The sequence below is a fragment of the Gastrolobium bilobum genome, unplaced genomic scaffold, assembly GCF_033153095.1.
Source record: "Gastrolobium bilobum isolate Gb01-03AN ecotype WA unplaced genomic scaffold, APGP_CSIRO_Gbil_v1 utg26293, whole genome shotgun sequence".
NCBI classification, from domain to species: Eukaryota; Viridiplantae; Streptophyta; class Magnoliopsida; order Fabales; family Fabaceae; genus Gastrolobium; species Gastrolobium bilobum.
Genome location: NW_026897991.1, coordinates 164,129 through 186,046, shown reverse-complemented (window position 1 = coordinate 186,046; position 21,918 = coordinate 164,129). Strand labels below are relative to the sequence as shown.

The 21,918-nt window shown below is 36.0% G+C and overlaps 1 non-coding gene across 1 annotated transcript; it reads left to right on the top strand.

Annotated features, from left to right (window-relative positions):
• The first annotated feature begins 20,550 nt into the window (after positions 1-20,550).
• On the top strand, positions 20,551-20,657 carry LOC133312002 (small nucleolar RNA R71). The gene has a single exon (XR_009751626.1). It is a non-coding gene; the product is annotated as a small nucleolar RNA R71 (small nucleolar RNA).
• Positions 20,658-21,918: the final 1,261 nt, after the last annotated feature.

Below are 21,918 nucleotides of genomic sequence, written 5' to 3'. Positions count from 1 at the left end.
AACTCATGTCATTTCTTTTTTTTCTTTTCTTAAGAGCAGCAGGGGGATACTCTCTTCTTCCTTCGACATCCATCCATTCCACCAGCGATGGTATGAAAAACATCAGCCCCAAAGCATACCATTCTTCAACTCTTCCATTTTGCTTTGGTCAATTCTAAAACCTCTTTACTCTATTGTCAGATTAGACTCTCCTCTTTTTTGTTGAAGCTCGGCTGAAGTATATGAACTTGGACAACAACGAAGTTGAAATTTAAGAAGCCTTGCATGTGGAAGGAAGGGCTAGGATGGAGACAAAGGACCAAGTCCAAGCTTGAACCATAGAATCATTCACCCTTGAGGGTAAACTTCATGAACATTTTCTATTTTTCCTTCCCTATAAACTTCGAATCTCTATTCAAGTTAAGGCATGCTCTAGTGGTGTTAAAGATTTTAGCATCATGATAATGGGAATGGATAGATTGATAGACACACAGTTCTTCTTTGTTTAACCATGAGGAAGTGGGGTTGTGGTGAAATTCCTAATTTTTAATCCTTTGAAACCAATATGCATGTTGATTTATGACTTGAGTTTTGGGGGAAAATATGATGCATATAGGTTGTTTGTGTTAATGGTCGAAAGACTTGCATCGTGTGAGGGAGTGAACCATCCTTGTCTTTAGATAAATGAAAATAAAGGGCTAAGGCCATTACATGTTAGTGGAAGCTGGTATGGACAGAAAATCAAGAAGGGAATGACTTTTCACTGTCCTTGTTAAAACCTCAACCGGCATGGTCTATATGATACTACTTCCATATCCAAAAATATAGAAATTAGAGTAATTGGTAGTTTATGAATAAATCTTTGTAACTGAAAAAATCGTGTCATGATAATGTTCTAGGTGAAATTTGTGATTCAAGGAAATTCCAAAGAGAAATAAAGTGCTAACTAAATCTCCATCCACAATGTAAGTGTGTAGCTTCCTTTGATTGTATTGAATGACTTGCGTGACCTTGTGTGTAAAATGCCATGTGTATATACTATTGCAAGAATAATATAAATGGGTTGAGATTAATTCCCTATGGTTAAAAATAAACGGGCTGAGTAATTCCCCATGATTGAAAATATAGGTTGAGTGATTCCCGTGATTGAATATATGGGTGGAGTGATTTCTCATGACTGTGTATGGGTTAAGTGAGTCCCCATTATTGAAGATATGGATTAAGATTGATTCCCCATAGTTTTATATGTAAGTGACATGTTGGCTGTTGTATATGTGTATATGCTTATGGGTTTTATGCCTTGTTGTTGTGCTGGGCTTTGATGTATGAAAAGGAATGTTGCCACTTATTGAGATTCTTTCTCACCCTTTATTGAGCTGCTATTTTGTAGGTTCTAAGTAAAATTAGCTATGTTGGCTTATGGATAAGTATGTTAGCCAATGGGTAATTGATGAACGGAACATGTATATGTTGAATTGTAAAGAATTCTTATTATGGTTGAAACATGTAATCCTTGTGTAACTATGGCAGATTTGTGACTTATGTTAAATAACGTGTTATGTAGATTAGACCAATCAGATGTGTATTTCTATGTTGTGTAGAGAATTTGGTATTATGGTCGAATGCCATTGATTGTGTGAGTATATAAGTAGTTTGCATACTGTAAAAATTCAGATTATGTAAAATTTAAATATGGAAGTGTAGGTGTTCAAAAATTGTAAACATAGCACCATGTTAAAGGTATGGATGTCTATGTTATCAAAAAAAAAAGGTATGGATGTCTAGTTTGCTGGATAATAATTTCAAGGTCATTGAATGTAGGGATTAATACAATTTATTGATTAAATGAAGGTACCTCAGGATGACAGGGTTCCGTTAACATAACAAAATTTGAAAGAGTTACAACTAGAACCTTAGGCACTTAATTGACATTCCTTTTTCATGTCTAGATTTCATATTAATTAATTAATATTAAATGAGACTTTAGAAATTATAATAAAAGGAAACAATAATATAAACGCGAGACGAAAATATAAGGTTTCCGATGGTAAGTGATATGGACCGTCTAATTTTTAATTGAAATGTAAATGCTTTTAGCCTTGCGAAAATATAATTATTAATATTAAATGGGACTTTAGAAATTTTAAGACTCGAATACAATAAAATTGGGCAGTCTTGGATGCATACGAGGGTTGTTACAATTTGTCTAAATTAAAAATTATTATTAATCAAATAAAATTATAAAAATTAATGAATTTGAGTGGCTATCCAACCATCCTTTTTATTTATATAAATATGTCTTTAAAATTATTAATTTATTAACAAGTTCGTTTTGTTGAAATTGTCACTTTTTAATAAGTTTAATTTTTATAAAATTAATTGGTATGAATACAAATTAAGATAATTAAACTAATATAAGTAACCTATAGACAAAATTATATATTTATTGAAGGAATTAATGTTTCTCATAATAAAATTACTATTTTTAATCCCAAAACAATGTCGTTTTAGAGTTTTAGAGAAAATGCAGGGTATTTTAATAAAATACATGATAAAAAAGTGTAAAATTTTCAAATTACCTTGTATTTTTTTTTCTTCGTAAATCTCAAAACGATATTATTTTAAAGTTGTTGAAGATAATTTTATCTCGAATATTTTTTTTCCTTTATTGAAACATTATTTATTTATCCAAAAATTAAGAAAGTTAAAAACTCTAGTAAAAACAATATTTATTTTTTCCGTTGCAAGTACTTGTCAACGATAATGGAACTTTTGGGTTAGTAATAATGCATATGCGCAGGGCGAACATTCTCCAAGTTATTCAGAATTTAAATGATCAATTTTTTTGTTTTAAAAAAATCTTCCATGAGATCCTCGAGTTATTTTTAAAATATGTAAAAATAGTGCAACGCGTGCTACTCGCGCGGAGTGCTACTATACTAGTTGCTGTGCACTTTACAGCTGTATGGTTTTATTTGAAAAATATTTTCAGTGCCACATATATATTGATTATTCGATATATCTTTTATTAAATATAAAAATTTATTTATTTATTTTTATAATTATTTTCTTTTATATTCTATTTTTTTTTATAAAAAAATACTTACTTCCGTTATACAGAAAATATACTCTTTAATTTGAGTTAATTCGAACGTCACGAAAATATAGAAATCTATAAAAAGTTTTGTTTATATAAATTGAACTTTAAAATTATTAATTTATTAAAAAGCATTCTCGTGAACTCGTGGGTGAAGCAATATTAAAATAATAATATGATTTTGACATGACAATCTCAATAGACCCTCGACTAAAAGTTAAAACCAGACAAATATATATCAGTGGAAGAAAATAGTTGACAACGAACGTAAGACTAAAATGACAGGCGTTGTTTACCAAAAAAATAAAAATAAATGACAGGTCAGGCGTCCAGAAACTCATGTATGACTAAAAAAATAATACTATAAAGAAAAATAGTAGATACGTTGTTTTATGTTAGTGAAAAAAAATAATAAGAAGTATCCACAAATGATTGGAAAGAGAAAAAAAAAGTGGGACTCACCTTTGTTATGTGTGTGTAGGAAAATTGGTTATCTCATTAGGGTTGGCAAAACGGATCAACCCGGCTCGACCCGAAAAAAATAAACGAGCCAGAAAATCAAACCCATCCCGACCCGACCCCGGTTAGGGTTGGCTCGTGGGTTGGCTCAAAAAAAGCTCGTGGGTTAGCTCGAAATGATGCCAGTGGGTTGGCTCACGGGTTGGTTAGCTCGAAATATTGACTTGCAGGTTGGCTCGCGAGTTGGCTCAAAAAAATTGATTTTTGTGGAACTAGTCTTATTTGTTCTCCAACATTGCTAAAATTATCAACACTGCCAAAAGGTTCCAACTTTGATCTCTTCAAAGGTACCCAGATTGAAAAAAGAAAAAAGATTGAAGTAACAAATCTTATAATGTCACCAACATATAAGAAGAACAATGAATCCATTTTCATATATATATATATATATATTGGGGAAAAATAAAAAAGAAAGATGAGAAATATAGAGAAAAAGGTATTGCACCTTGGGAGTAATGGATTGCGTTTGTCAAGAGAATAGGCATATAGACCCGAAGATGCAAGGTTAATGGTAACAGGGTGAACAAGCTATCCAAGGGGGCAGAAGAATCTTAGTGTTAAGGAAAGTGACGAGTGACGACGATGTGAGCGTATGACAGTTTTGGAGTTTTCATATTTTTTTTAATACAGTTATATTATTTTTTTTTTGAATTAAAAAAAAATACCCAACCTGCGAGCTGGCCCGTTTGACCCGCGAGCTGGCCCGGTTAACCCACGAGTTGGCTCGTTTGGGTCTGGGTTGTATTGGGTCGTGTTGAGTCAGGTTGGTAGCTCATTTAGGCCAACCCAACCCGACTTATTTAGGACGGGTTGCGAGCCAACTCATTTTTGCCATCTCTATATCTCATGTTGAATGAGATAAATATAACCCTACTATAAAAGATAACAATATCACAATATCACAATAAGGATCTATAGCAAAACGAATAAAAGTATATGTTATTTACAACAAAATCTATTTTACAAATTTTTTTAATTGATTTAGGATCTATAGCAATTACCAATTTTTTTTTTATAAAATCCACAAAAATTAATTTTTTTTGAATATAATAGCAGAAATTGAACATATAACCTCGTACAAACTACCCATCACCAAACCAATTTTAGTGGTTTACAAAAATTAACTTTTTTCTTATATATTTTACCTCTATGGAGTATAGTTATTTTTAATATATATTTATAATTTGTTCTTTAAATTTCTATCAGATAACTTCTTTAAGTGTTATAGATAGGAGTGTTAACGAGCCGAGCCGAGCCGAGCTTTGGTCTTAACGGGCTGAGCCTGTGTTCAAATGTCTCAGACTGGCCTTAGCCGGTTACCTGTGACGAATATAATATCAGCCTGTGGCCTGGCTCATTTACAAAAAATAAAAGCCTGTTTTAGCCTGGCTCATTTACAAAAAATAAAAGTCTGTTTTAGCCTGTTAGCCTGTTTTAAAATAATAAGACAACAAAAATTTACCCAAACAAAATCTACAATCAATAACACTAGTAATTCCATAAATATTCATAAATTTAATGTATATCCAAATAGCATAATATAAAATACAATTATTCAAAAAGTATGTTTAATTAATAAAATGGGATGAAATGAATTGAGAAGAGAGAGAGTGCTATCACAAGTAGTATAAAAAATATAAAAAAAAAATATATTAGGCAAGCCTGAGAGGCTCTAAGGTCGAGCTTTTGAATTGGAGTCTGAGGCCTTTTTATTAAATGAGCTTTTATACAAGTCCAAGCCTGGGTCCAACAATCAATTTTAGACATGTAAGCTCATGCCTTCACGAGCCGAGCCAAATGCCCTGTAAGGCCCCTGGCTCGTTTGGCACCCCTAGTTATAGAATTACATTTTTTGTTAAATTAAATGGAGAGTAAGGTAAGTGCGGACAAAAATGGAGTTTATTTAATCGTTCTAACTTTGTTTATTTATCGCTTAACTCATTTAAAATTTAATTTTATGCATGTGGAGATTAATTTTTGCTTGACTTGAGTGAAAAAAAGTTAACATTTCTATTGAAAGATAAGAGGTTTAAACATAAGAATTTTTTTTTTCATAGAAGTAGATATTTGACTATATTTTAGAAGATTGAAATGTATTTTATTTTGTATACCAAAAATATAATATTTTTTTTAACGAGGGAGGTTATATTTACAACCTCTTTTGTCTTACCATCTGTTATAATTATTTTTATTTTCGTTGGATCAAGATTAACAATTATAGAATGGCATAAAGTAATAGCTATTGATTTGAATTTGATCCAACCAACAGAGTGGTTGTAAGAAAAAAAAGTTACAAATACAACCTCTCTAATAAAGAATCATTCCAACCCAAAAACTCAAGTTGTTTGGGCTTAAACATGGATATTGCATATGTCCATTTTTTGTTATACCTTGTGCTGACTTAATTTCACTGAAAAGTGAGGGACAATGAGGATCGAACTCGTGACCCTATGGTCACAGAGGCTCTGATGCCATATACCGTATATAATAATCAATTCACTTAAAAGCTTAAGATATTAAGTAAAGACTCATCAATAATTTTATATTATATTTCTCTAACATATCCCATCACATAAGACCCCACTGGGCTTGAAGCGTGAATATTACACATACCTTTTTTATTGTTCTACTCTATGCTGACTTAATTTCATTGAAAAGTGCGGTGAGTGACGAGGATCAAACTCGTGACCCGTGGTTACCGACGCTCTGATGCCATGTAAAACCAATTCACATAAAAGTTTAAGCTATTAAGTGAAGACGTATTAATGATTTTATATTATATCTCTCTTACGCTCTCTTTTTTTAATAAGACAAGTTTTATACATAGCTGTTAAAAAGTAGAGCTTGGAAACCTATAAGGTTATTGAGTTGCAGTAGAGTTAGAGCTAGGTGAAGTATCTCACTATAAGATATGAATCAAAACTGTAGGAGAGTCATCATAGGTGCTATGTTAGGTGTGGCTGAGAGAGAGAAGAATGTGTATGTGCATGGTCACTTTAGATTTCAGTAGAGTAATAACTTATAAGAGTGTAGATGAAGAGATGTATATATAGGTGAATTCCCTAATGATATGAAAGAGAAAAAGTCATAACCATTTTGTTCACTACTAATTACCAACTAATATAGATGAGCTGTGCAAAAGAATTGGAGATACTTCACATTATGTATTTGTATTGGATACTCACCTTAGGCCTACCAGTTGGGTCCAATCTCTTAAAGCCCACATCTAGAACCTTCTAGAGGGCACCCATGGCAAGCTATAGAGGTTCACCATTTGGACATTCCCCTTCTTCCCCAAGCATTGTTGCCCCTGCACACCAGCAGAGGGTTCAACATGCCTAGCCTAGCCTAAAATGCTAGGCTGACTAAGTTGACTACAACTCTCCACTTGCCCTCTCTAAATACCCCCTCACATATGGAAGAGGGTATCTTCTTCTCCATCATACTATTATGTTGTTACTCTGCCTCTATGTAGAGTCATCTTAGCCACCACACATACCCCCTTTTATGCACACCATGAGAAGCCTCTACAGTGCTTTGATCTCTACCATTGTCACTATGAGCACCCCTATATTAACATATTTCACCCTTTATAGGACACATCTATGTACCACCGTTGTCACTAAGACCTTCCCTTCCTCCCGCCCAACAGGAAGACCTACCCTTCCGCCCTCCCAACAGGAAGACTAGCCCTTCCGCCTTCCCAATAGAAAGCCCAACCCTTTCGCCCGTCCAATAGGAAGACCAGCCTTCCGCGCTGTCCTTCCTCCCTCCCAACAGGAAGACTTGCCCTTCCTCTTGCCCAACAGGAAGACCTGTCGTTCCACCCTCCCAATAGGAAGACCAGCCCTTCCGGTCGCCGAACAAGAAGACTTGCATTTCTGCCCTCCAAACAGGAAGACCTGCTCTTCTGCCCTCCCAACAAGAAGACCAGCATTCATTAACATACTAAAAATCGTCTAACCAACATCTACACACCAATGTGTCCAGCGATACTCACACTATCAGGTTTTATTTTCAACATACGACAATAACATCTCGCCTCATATAAGATTCTTTTTGTTTGTTCTATATCCTCTCATTTGATTATACATTTCATATGAGCTGCTCAAATAAATAACGGACACAAAGTCCGCTTGCAAATTTTTTGCCCTCATAATTATAGGGTGTCTATTATAAACCCACAATGAAGGCCATGATGGTTTTCACCCCCAGTACAAAAATCGGGACGGATTTGACCTGCGGTATACAATGAAGGTCGGGATGGTTTTCACCCTTGGTATACAATGAAGACCAGAACGGTTCTCACCCTCGGTACAGAATGAAGGTCGGGATGGTTTTCACCCCAGGTATACAATAAAGGCCGGGATGATTTTCACCCCCGGTATACAATGAAGGTTGGGATAGTTATCACCCATGGTATACAATGAAGGCTGAGATGGTTCTCACCCCTGGTACCCAAACAAGGTCGGGACAGTTTTCACCCCTGATACAAAACAAAGTCCGAGATATGCTACCCCTCGACAAAAGAAAAAAAATTACGGGATGTGTTACCCCTCAGCAAAAGTCCTAAATAGCCTATGTTTGGCCATAGTCCCATCTAGGAACCTTTTTATTGCCATTCAAATGCTATTATTTTAGCTCTTGCAGGTCATGATCATAGAGCAACATATATGAGCAACTAGACATCAAAAACCCAAGTCATTGATCATTATTTATCTTATATTCACGCCACCAACAATGTTCAATTCTGAAGGGGATATATATATTTATCACCAAGATCTCCACCTCTCTTTCTTAGAACACTCTATCATCTCCATGCTACTTGATTCAACATGGGCTCGCCAACTTATTCTTACAATCAAATTATTGCTACTTCAACAACATTTGAAGGCATTCCTCAATAACAAGGCGCATCTTTGAAGACAACAAAAGTTCAACACAATTGCAAGTCAAAATAGAAGATTCTCTTGAAGCACTCAAGCATCGCCAATCAGACAATTCATACTTGATGACAACAAACAAAAAAGACATGTAGGCCGACGTACTACTGCTCAGTTAAATTGTATCTTTCTTGGAACAATGCACACTACGGGTAACCGGCCTAAGCTGCTATACATTTTGACACCCTGACTCTGCAAGCTACCAAGCTGGGGGGATTCTGTTCTGGATACTCACCTTAGGCCCACCAGTTGAGTCCAATCTCTTAAGGTCCACATCTAGAACCTTCTAGAAGGCACTCATGGCAAGCCATAGAGGCTCTCCATTGGGACATTCCCCTTCTTCTCCAAGCACTCCTACCCCTGTACACCAATAGAGGATTTTAGGCTAGGCTGGCTAAGTTGACTATAGCTCTCCACTTCCTCTCTCTAAATACCCCCTCACACATGGAAAGGGGATATCTTCTTCTCCATCCTACTCTTATGCTGTTACTCTGCCTCTATGGAGAGTCATCCTAGCCACTCACACCCCCCTTATGCACACCATGGGAGGCCTCTACAAAGTTTTGGTTTCTACCATTGTCACTATGAGCATCCCTATATTAACATACTTCATCCTCTATGAGACACATCTATGTATCACCATCAGTACAGTATTCATTATATTGAGGCAGGGGAGTGACTCTTTAATGATCCGGTCTAGACTAGATATAAAACTAAATTCTACACGCAGGAATTACCTCACATGCAGAATGCGTTACGTGATACTGCTTTTTCACCCAAAATAAAATTTAAAATAATGCAATTATGCTAGCTCGCGATCCACGAGAGGCAGTTGATCGAGAAGGAGCCACATAAACTGTAAAAAAATGTCACAACCAAACAACAAGACTTGCAACTAGTTTTTTGGGCCATGTATTTAAGACTAATCTCCTTATGATCCGGGGATATTCAATTCAATCTCCGCTTTAATCATTGTGGTCCTTCCATATCCAACAAGTTTCTCTTCAACAACAATAACAAAAAATATCCACCCTCCCCCAAATATTATCTTTAAAATAAGGTTAAAAGTCTTAATTCTAAATTATCTCCTGCAAAGGATACATATAATTTATCACAAAAAATATCCCCCCCATAACATAGGGCTGATTGAGCATAATAGTGATATATATAAAAAAAAGTAAAGGTATAATGATTTTGTCATGCAGCAACTATCAAACGGCGCTTGTAGATTTTTTTTTTTTTTTGAATAAACGGAAATAAAACAAATTAACTACAGAACATTCTACGTGCAGCCTACGTTAAGTGGACTAGCACCAAATGGCACTGGTTACAAGAATTTGTTATTAATTTATTTACCTTCTTATAACTCATCCTATTTCTTATAATTGATTCACTTTCTTGTAAGTTTTACCATTAGTTAATTCTAATGTGACTATTAATTGGTCGTTAATGTGCTAACTTTAACTTTAAAGATCAATTTTAATTTATTTTCCTTTATCTATTTTTTTTCTCTTTCGCTCCCCTTCCACTCACACTCTATGCGAGGACGATCATATGTGATTGAACTGAAATAAAATGGTTCAAGGAATGAAGATTAATCCCTCCCAAAGGTGGGATCGAACCGAGACCTTTTCCTTTTCACTTACTTAACTTTCTTGCTACTAACTGAGCTACCACCATTTGGTATATTATGATATATATATGTATATATATATATAGGAAAAAAGAAGTATCATTTTGAATGACACAAGTTTGTGTCGTTTTAGGTGTTTTACACAAAGTATGGTCGGTCATCTTTGTGTAAATCTAAAAAGTTATTTTTTTTTCTCTCGCTAGTTATATCGCTGACGGGTAAAGTGAAAAAGACAACTTTTCAAATTTACACAAAGTAAGTATGACCGGTCATACTTTGTGTAAGTCACTAAAAGGACACAACTTGTATCCTTTTAAATGACACACACTAAACCCATATATATATATATATATATATATATATATATATATATATATATATATACCCGAACACAGGTTTTTTTTTTTAAATGTGCGTGTCGGACACGTGTCCGACATGAACACGCTCTGACACGTTCTGACCCGGACACAGGTTTTTTTTTTTTAAAATGTGCGTGTCGGACACGTGTCTGACACGGATACGCTCCGACACGTTCTGACACACGTCCGACACGCGATCAACATTTTGGGACACGTGGTCAACTCTCTGACACACAGTCAACTTTTTTCGACACGTGGTCAACCCTCAGACACGTTTTTTTTTAACTAAAAATAAAAAAAATCATTTATAAATCAATTTTTTTCTGTTATGAAATTTGACATGAAAAATTAACAAGGTACGAATTTTTTTTTTTTTTATATTTTTGTTATGATATTTGAATATTTGATTGGTTATATGACTTATTATGAACTGTTATATGTATTAAATATAAATTATATTATATATATTAAAAATATTATTTAATATCAAAACGTGTCTCAACGTGTCGAAAAATATCATCTTTTAAAATTAACGTGTTGGCGTGTCGTGTCCCGTATCAGTATCCGTGCATCATAGTTTATATATATATATATATATATATATATATATATATATATATACATGGAAATAATAGTCTCATATTATAGGAGACTAATGTCTTATGCCATAGACACTTCGATAAGTGTGCTGTTATTTTTTATTTTCTTTTCTTTTCTCTTTTTTAGTGGTGGGTCCCATCATTTTGTGTCTTAGCATAAGATATGCTCTCTCTTACAACATGAGAATAGACAAACCCATAAGATATGCTCTCTCTTACCTCATCTGAGAGCCGTTAGATCAAAAAATATCAACGACTCTGATTTGTAAGCATGTGACACCATTGATATTTTTTGATCTAACGGCTCTGAGATGAGGTGTCAAATTTGACACCAGTGTCAAAGGATCCTACCTCATATATATATATATATATATATATATATATATATATATATATATATATATAAGCAAAATTGTGCGTCAGTTTGGGAATAAAAAGGGAATATATGGCGAGAGTTAGAATCAATTAAGATTTAAGGGTGATAGTTACTACCTAGTTAGTGCATAATGAAAAGCTAATAGCGATGTTAGAATTAATCAATGCTGAAAGTAATAAAAATGTGAATTAATTACAAGAAATGGTTCTAGAGATATACGAAAGTTAATTAATTATACGAAATCGAATTAGCCACTGTATGACGGTGGCTATATATTTTTGGTGGCTGCTACATGACAAAGTTGCCCTAGACACGGTAAATTTGTTTCCAACAACGTTATACTGGTAATTTTATTTTACTTTTTGACACTATCATAATCACGGCAAAAAAATTAAAATAATGCATTTTAATTAAATAATTACGTATTTATTACAATTTTGAGAATAATTACGAATCTACTGTACAATGTGACGTTCCTTTTGGGCGTCACATGTGACGCCCCATTGAGGCGTCTCACCCTAAGGAGAGACGCCCCAATGGGGCGTCACATGTGACGCCCAAAATGGGCGTCATACTTGTGCCCTATATATTCCTCTACCTCTCTTTTCACTCTTCACACCTCTTCTCTCACTCTTCATATCTCTTCTCTACCAAAATTCCTAACATTATATTACATAATCCTTTATCTTTAATTTAGTATTTGAATTTTATTTCTTATTCTATTTCAGAATGAGGTCACATCCTGATTCTGTTCGTGTTGTGTTATATTACAATGGTAGAAAGGTATAAGGTCGACGAGGTGTCATGTTTGAAGGTGAAAAAGGCCGACACGTATCCAACGCAACGCAACCATTGGCGAACTACATCAGAGAATTCGGCAGAAGTTAAGTCTTCAAGGAAACCAATGTATCACTCAGATCACGACAAGGTTATGACAATGTGATAAATACATTAGTTTGCAAGTGGTTGACGATGAAGACGTGGAGATGAAAATGGAAGAATTTTTCAACCAGTCAAGGACAGATTTTGTGGAGTTGTATGTCGACATCTCCGCAGCGGAGAGTGTTCCATTACCGGTGCGGTCAGTTGATTTAAATTCTCTCTGTCTTCCATCAACGTCTGCCGCTCATGCGTCTCTAGTTGGTAACATTTCTGAGGGAGATGAAAATGATCCAACTTGGGAAATGCACGACGAAGACGACGATGATGATGAAAATATCGCAATGGAAGAACGTCTTCTGGCAGAGGATGCTAGTGCTTCAGAAGAAGATGAAGGTGGTGAGATGGTTGCGTCTCAAATCCCAGTATACCATGAACCAGTGGTCGTGCAAATGACGCAATTGCATGACGTTGTGTCTCCCCCATTAGGTAATCATCATCAAGGTAATTGATATAATTTGTATATACATGATTTGATACCTGATTTAGGAAGTTTGTATTCAAAAGTTTTAATTATCAGATGCAGGTGACAAAGCTGTTATTTCTTTTTGGCAAGGAATTCCGCATTATTCGTACATTGATTGGAGTTATCGTAGCGAACAAGAATTATGCACTGATGGTACGGTTTCAGGATCGAGTTCAATACAAGGTCCGTGGCAACTGGGTGACAAGTTATTTGTGAACCAAGAATTTGCAACAAAAAAAGATGTCCAAATGGCACTTAAGCACAACCTGATTAGGGAGCATCAAGAAGCAATTGTAATTGAGAGCACGCCTACAAAGTTATCCACGAAATGTTGTGCGTATGATAAAGGTTTCCCATAGCGCGTTAGGGCGATCAAACCAGTGTTTGGTGAAAATTGGAAGATTACGAGATGGGGTGGAGATCACAATTGTTTAAATGAGCACATTTCCCAGGGACATAGATAGCTCGATGCGAACGTTATTGCGGAGCTCGTTCTAGGTACATATTTATTTTCTATGACATGTCAATGTTTACGTACTGCTGTGTAATTAAATTCGTTCAATGTTATCGAGTTTGTGACCTATTCAATGCAGGGATGATAAGGGAAAAACCATCTGTCTTAATTTCTTTAGTTCAAGAAAGGATAACCTCTAAATATGGATGAGAGAGAGAAGAATGTGTATGTGCATGGTCACTTTAGATTTCAGTAGAGTAATAGCTTATAAGAGTGTAGATGAAGAGAGGTATATATAGGTGAATTCCCTAATGATATGAAAGAGAAAGAGACATAACCATTTTGTTCACTACAAATTACCAACTAATATAGCTGAGCTGTGCAAAAGAATGAGAGATACTTCACATTATGTATTTGTTCTGGATACTCTCACCTTAGGCCAACTAGTTGGGTCCAAATTCTTAAAGCCCACATCTAGAACCTTCTAAATGGCACTCATGGCAAGTCATAGAGGCTCACCATTTCCCCTTCTTCCCCAAGCATTGTTGCCCCTACACACTAGCAGAGGGTGCAACATGCCTAGCCTAGCCTAAAAAGGCTATGCTAACTGAGTTGACTACAACTCACCACTTCCCCTCTCTAAATAACCCCTCACACATGGAAGAAGGTATCTTCTTCTCCATCATACTCTTATGTTGTTACTCTGCCTCTATGGAGAGTCATCCTAACCACCCACACACACCCTTTTAATGAACACCATGAAAAGCCTCTACAGTGCTTTGGTCTCTACCATTGTCACTATGAGCACACCTATATTAACATACTTCACCCTCTATAGGACACATCTATGTACCACTGTTGTCACTAAGACCTTCCCTTCCTCCCGCCCAACAGGAAGACCTACCCTTCCGCCCTCCCAACAAGAAGACCATCCCTTCCGCCCGCCCAATAGGATGACCAGCCTTCCGCGCTTCCCTTCCTCCCGCCCAACAGGAAGACTTGTCTTTCCACCCTCCCAACAGGAAGACCAGCCCTTCCGACCGCCGAACAGGAAGACTAGCATTTCCAGCCTCCAAACAGGAAGACATGCTCTTCTGCCCTCCCAACAGGAAGACCAGCATTCATTAACATACTAAAAATTGTCTAACTAACATCTACACACCAAAGTGTCCAACGAGACTCACACTATCAGGTTTTATTTTCAACATATGGCAATAACATCTCGCCTCATATTAGATTTTTTTTGTTTGTTCTATATCCTCTCATTTGATTATACATTTCATTTGAGCTGCTCGAATAAATAACGGACACAAAGTTCGCTTGCAAATGTTTTGCCCTCATAATTATAGGGTGTCTATTATAAACCCACAATGAAGGTCAGGATGATTATCAACCCCGGTACACAAAGAAAGCCGGGACAATTTTCACCCCAGGTATACAATTAAGGTCGGGATGGTTTTCACCGTTGTTATACAATGAAGGCTGGAACGGTTCTCACCCCAGGTACAGAATGAAGGCCGGGATGGTTTTCACCCCCGGTATACAATAAAAGCCGAAACGATTTTCTCCCCCGGTATACAATGAAGACTGGGATAGTTCTCACCCCTGGTATACAATGAAGGTTGAGATGGTTCTCACCCCCGGTACACAATGAAGGTCGAGACAGTTTTCACCCCCGAGACAAAACAAAGTCTGAGATGTGCTACCCCTCGGCAAAAAACAAAAATTATGGTATGTGTTACCCTCAGCAAAAATACTAGATAGCCTATGTCTAGCATTAGTCCCATCTAGGCACCTTTTTATTGCCATTTAAATGCTATTATTTTATCTCTTGCAGGTCATGATCATAGAGCAACATATCTGAGCAACTAGACATCGTAGACTCAACTCACTAAGCATTATTTATCATATATTCACGCCACCAACAATGTTCATTTCTGAAGGGGATATATATATTTATCACCAAAATCTTCACCTCTCTTTCTTGGAACACACTATCATCTCCAGGCAACTTGATTCAACATGGACTCGCCAGCTTATTCTTACAATCAAATTATTGCTACTTCAACAACATTTGAAGGCCTTCATCAATAACAAGGCGCATCTTTGAAGACAACAAAAGTTCAACACAATTGCAAGCCAAAATAGAAGATTCTCTTGAAGCACTCAAGCATCGCCAATCAAACAATTCATACTTGATGACAACAAACAAAAAGACACGAAGGCCGACGTACTACTGCTCAGTTAAATTGTATCTTTCTTGGAACACTGCACACTACGGGTAACCAGCCTAAGCTGCTATACATTTTGGCACCTTGACTTCCAAAGCTACCAAGCTAGGGGGGAATTCTGTTCTGGATACTCACCTTAGGCCCACCAGTTGGGTCCAATCTCTTAAAGCTCACATCTAAAACCTTCTAGAAGGCACTCATGGCAAGCCATAGAGGCTCTCCATATTCCTCTTCTTCTCCAAGCACTGCTATCCCTGCACACTAGTAGAGGGTTTTAGGCTAGGCTGGCTAATTTGACTATAGCTCTCCACTTCCCCTCTCTAAATACCCCCTCACACATGGAAGGGGGTATCTTCTTCTCCATCCTACTTTTATGTTGTTACTCTGCCTCTATGGAGAGTTATCCTAGCCACCCCCCTTTATGCAAACCATGGGAGGCCTCTACAATGCTTTGGTCTCTATCATTGTCGCTAAGAGTATCCCTATATTAACATAGTTTATTCTCTATGAGACACATCTACCATCCGTACAGTATTCATTATATTGAGGCAGGGGAATGGGTCTTTAATGATCCGGTCCAGAGTAGATATAAAACTAAATTCTACACGTAGGAATTACCTCACATGCAGAATGCGTTACGTGATACTGCTTTTTCACCCAAAATAAAATTTAAAAAAATGCAATTATGCTACCTCGCGATCCACGAGAGGCAGTTGATCGAGAAGGAGCCACATAAACTGTAAAAAATGTCACAACCAAACAACAAGACTTGCAACTAGTTTTATGGGCCATGTATTTAAGACTAATCTCCTTATGATCCGGGGATATTCAATTCTCAATCTCCGCTTTAATCATTGTGATCCTTCCATATCCAACAAATTTCTCTTCAACAACAATAACAAAAAATATCCACCCTCCTCCAAATATTATCTTTAAAATAAGGTTAAAAATCTTAATTCTAGATTCCTCTTTTGATAAAATTATCTCCTGCAAAGGTACATATAATTTATCACAAAAAAATATCCCCCATAACATAGGGCTGATTGAGCATAAGTGATATATATAAAAAAAGTAAAGGTATAATGATTTTGTCATGCAGCAACTACCAAACGGCGCTTGTAGATTTTTTTGTTTTGTATAAACTGAAATAAAACAAATTAACTACAGAACATTCTACGTGCAGCCTACGTTAAGTGAACTAGCACCAAATGGCACTGGTTACAAGAATTTGTTATTAATTTATTTTTTTAATTAATTTACCTTCTTATAACTATCATCCTATTTCTTATAATTGATTCACTTTCTTGTAAGTTTTACCATTAGTTAATTCTAATGTGACTATTAATTGGTCGTTAATGTGCTAACTTTAACTCTAAAGATCAATTTTAATTTATTTTCCTTTATCTATTTTTTTTCTCTTTCGCTCCCCTTCCACTCACACTCTATGCGAGGACGATCATATGTGATTGAACTGAAATAAAATGGTTCTTCCTAACCGTGCACTAAATTCAGTAACCATCTTCTGGTAATAGCTGAATATTCTTTTCCTTAAGCTTAGGCAAATGAGAGTCCATAAATGCCTTGTTAAGTTTCACATTATAAATTAAATCGAAAGATTAATTACATGGAATTTAACTGAGGTCTGAATTGAAGATACAATATAATTAGAGACAACATATACCTAATACCTCCAAACCTTAACACTATGATATATATATATATATATATATATATGGGATATGATCCTTTCACATCAGTGTCAAATTTTGAAATTTGACACCAAATCCTAACCGTTGATTTCCGTCAATCAACGATTATCATTTATTGGGAACCAAACATATTAATTACTATTAATTCTCAATAAATGATAACCGTTGATTGGCGAAAATCAACGGTTAGGATTTGGTGTCAAATTTTAAAATTTGATACTGGTGTCAAATGATCCTGCCTATATATATATATATATATATATATATATATATATGGATCCGTTAGATGTCATGTTACATGACATCCTTTTTGTGCTGCAACTCATTTTTCACTATGTACTCCAGTGAGTACATACTTATAATATTAAAGTTATTTTTTCTTACTCCTCCACTGTTGGGACTCACGGCAAGTGCACCGATCGTACAAGTAATATAATGATTAAATAAGAGATCGTTCCCACGAGGATTATACTCAAGCACTAATTCACTATTGCAACTTAAGTTGGACAATCGAAATTGTATTGGTAACAGGATTTGAATTTGAAATTTAAAATATTAAAACTAATTACTCGCAAGAATTTAAAGATTTGATTTAACTGATGTAAATAAAATGTAGCTAGGGTTTCGATTTCCTTCAATCTCTCTATTACGTTTGAATTCCTTCTTTACGTTAATCGTCCTTAATATCAATCTAATCGATTCCTTCTTATGTAATTAGGGCTCAATCCCTTGTTACCCTAAACCTTTACAATCTTGTAAGAACCCTAGTTCTCCGGTTATTCCCCCAAGAAGGTAAGCATTAAGTTCAAGAATCATAAAGATTACACAAACTCTATGTCTATCCCTAGAATCATAAAGCGTACGATGAAATTATCAGATACGGATCACGCACCAACATTCCTATTGTCATGCATTTACCTAAGATCAATATATAAGATTCAAGCTTATATAAAGCATTAAAAACAGATAATTTCATTCATGATAAAAAGGAAAATTAACATAGCGAATTGTTCAAAGCATAACAAAGATCTTGAATTTCATCTAACCCTAACTATTAAAAGACTTAGCCAGACATAGCAAGAGCAAGAATAAAAGAAAATAGAAAAGCTTCCCCAAACTCCATAGTTGATTGGTGAATCTTCAATATCTCCAGTGAAAGCTTGATTTTGATCTGTTTTTATTTTTTTGGGACTTAAAATGAAATAAACTAAAAATAACATACTGAAAGCTAAAATATTGAAAAACTAAAAATTGTTGGGTTGCCTCCCACAAGCGCTTGTTTTACGTCACGAGCCTGACGTACCTGATTTACTTTCATGGTGGCTCAAAGCATGAACTTGGTGATGACTAGGCTCCATCATTCAGAAATTGTGCCCTCCCATAGTACTCTTGTGCATATGAGTGAGATACAGTAGGCTCAATAACTTTGAATTTGGCATTTACATGTTTTCCCTTGCTTCTGAGCTTTTCCATTTTAACCTTTGACTTACCTTCTTGAGGAGAATTCTCTTTGAGCTCTTCTTCTCCTTTCTTTTCACTAATATAGTAGACTTGATCTTCCGGTTGAGTTATAGGTGAGGGGACTTCTTTGTCAAAGAACTTGAAAATTGCTTGCTCCTCGTCTACTGGTAAGATCAGCTCGCTTTTCGGTACATCAATCAGCGCTCCTGAGGTTGCCAAAAAGGGTCTTCCGAAGATCATAGGAATAGTAGAATTTTCCTCTATATCAAGGATGATAAAATCAACAAGAATGATGAATTTGTCAACCTTTACCAGTATGTCCTCAATGATTCCATAAGTTTGTTTTGTAGAGCGATCATCTAGTTGCACTATTATCTTGGTTGGCTTTACTTCAGTGATCCCCAGTTTCTTCATCATAGATAGTGGCATTACGTTGATGCTGGCTCCGAGATCACATAGAATGTTATCCACTTTCACATTGCCTATGTTGTATGGAATGCTGAAGCTTCATGGATCTTTAAGTTTTTGAGGCAACTTTTTCTGGATAATGGCACTGCATTCCTCTGTCAGAGTCACCGTCTCACATTCTTACAGCTTACGCTTTCTTGACAGTAGATCTTTCATGAATTTCACGTAATTGAGCATGTTCTCCAAGGCTTCAGCAAACGGGATATTGATTTGCAGCTTCTTGAAAATATCAAGGAACCTAGAGTACTGTTGCTTTTGAATTTCTTGTCTGAACCTCTGTGGATATGGAATTCTTGCATAAGGTGAGAGTTCCAATGGCTTTTCTTGCTTTTCTTGAGCTTTCTTTTTCTCCCACTTGAATTGTTTCCTTTCAACTTTTCAGGAGTGCCCTTTTCAACTTCAATTATATCCTTTTCTTTTTCTTTCTTATCTTATTCAACAATAGGTTCCTCAACATTCTTCTTTTCTTTAGAATGCTTCTCTATAGGCTGAATGGCTTTCTCACTCATAGTAGTAATTGCATTGCAGTTTTCCCTACTTGGATTTGGAATAGTGTTACATGGAAAATTTCCTTGAACTCTTTCAGTGAACTGCCTTGACGGCTGGCCAATCTGAGTTTCAGGATTTCGGATAGAAGCTTCTTGGTTCTGGAATGAAGCTCTTGTTTCATCTCTGAAGGCATTAGTATTTTGAATATAATATGACATGGTTTTGGATACAAAGGCCTTCTCCCACTCTGATGTGTTTCCTTATTGAGGAGGCTGCTGTTGCACTGGTAGAGGAGGATTCAGATGATGATTTGACTTGTAACTACACCCCGGGTGTTGATTTTGATTCCTCCACCCTTGATTATAGTTATTCCCATATTGGTTCCTCCCCGGATTATACTGATTCTTTTGATCGTGCCAGATTCCATGGACTCCATCATTCTCAGGTGTTTTCATGAAATCATAGTCTTCAGTAGCATGAGTACCTGCACATAAACCACAAGTGACTGGAGGAGTGTTAACAGAAGGAACTTGAGTATTTGAAAACTGCTTTATGAGAGCATCAAGTTGTTGCTGTTGTTTCATGTTAATCTGTAAAATCTACTCATTCTAAGCTAAGATGGCATCATATCCTTCTAACTTCATTACGCCTGCTCTCCTTTAAGGTGTTGGAGCATTATCAAACTCCTAAGAGGCTAGAGATTCTAGTAATTCCAAAGCTTCCTCTGGAGTTTTCGTTTTCAGTGATCCCCCTGCTGCAGCATTCACTAAGGTTCTGGTGCTCGGCGTCATTCCTTGGAATAAAATTCTCCCTTTCTCCCAATCTTCAATGTCGTGTTGTGGACATTTCCTGAGTAGTCCTCTGAACCTTTCCCATGCTTTGTATAAAGATTCACTTTCTTTTTGTTCAAAAGCAGTGATATCTGCCTTGAGCTTCGCCATTTTCGAAGATGAGAAAAATCTCTCTAAAAATTTTGTTGCCAAGTCATCCCAGTTGGTGATGCTTCCTTGAGGTAGTGATTGCAACCATCCTCTTACATCTTCTTTAAGTGAACAAGGGAACAATCTGAGCAAAATAGCATCTCGAGACACTCCATTCATCTTCAAGGTATCACAGAATAACAAGAAGTTTTCAAGATGGATGTAAGGGTCTTTCGTGCTTCCTCCGGCAAATTGATCTTTTTGAATCAGCTGCAATAGTGCAGGCTTGAGTTCAAAATTGTTAGCATCCATGTTTAGTCTAACAATGCTCGCTGTCTGTGGAACTCGAGCAGGAGTCATGTAATCTCCCAACGTCCTCTGAGGTGGTGGAACTCCATTGTTATCTCCCATTGCTTCTTCTCTTGGTTCTGTCGAGCTTGAAGCTTCTTTTTCTTTCTGCTTTCTTTCTTTAGTGATCTTTCTGTTTCTTTTTGCTGTTTTCTCTATCTCAGGGTCGAATTGCAAGGAATCGGTGTCAATGGTACCTCGTATAAACCAGAACATAGATTAATAAAAATCAAAACTGAATTTAAATGACAAAAATTAAATAACAGAAAATAAGGTCCAATCTAAAGAATTAATAGCTACTATTAATGTTGAAGTAATAATCTCCGGCAACGGCGCCAAAAACTTGTTGGGACTCACGGCAAGTGCACCGATCGTACAAGTAATATAATGATTAAATAAGAGATCGTTCTCACGAGGATCATACTCAAACACTAATTCACTATTGTAACTTAAGTTGGACAATCGAAATTGTATTGGTAACGGGATTTGAATTTGAAATTTAAAATATTAAAACTAATTACTCGCAAGAATTTAAAAGCAAGAATTTAAAGATTTGATTTAACTGATGTAAATAAAATGTAGCTAGGGTTTCGATTTCCTTCAATCTCTTTATTATGTTTGAATTCCTTCTTTACGTTAATCGTCCTTAATATCAATCTAATCGATTCTTTCTTATGTAATTAGGGCTCAATCCCTTGTTACCCTAAACCTTTACAATCTTGCAAGAACCCTAGTTCCCCGGTTATTCCCCCAAGAAGGTAAGCATTAAGTTCAAGAATCATAAAGATTACGCAAACTCTATGTCTATCCCTAGAATCATAAAGCGTACGATGAAATTATCAGATACGGATCACGCACCAACATTCCTATTGTCGTGTATTTACCTAAGATCAAGGAAGCACGAACACTCCAAAAAATAGGGAGTGTT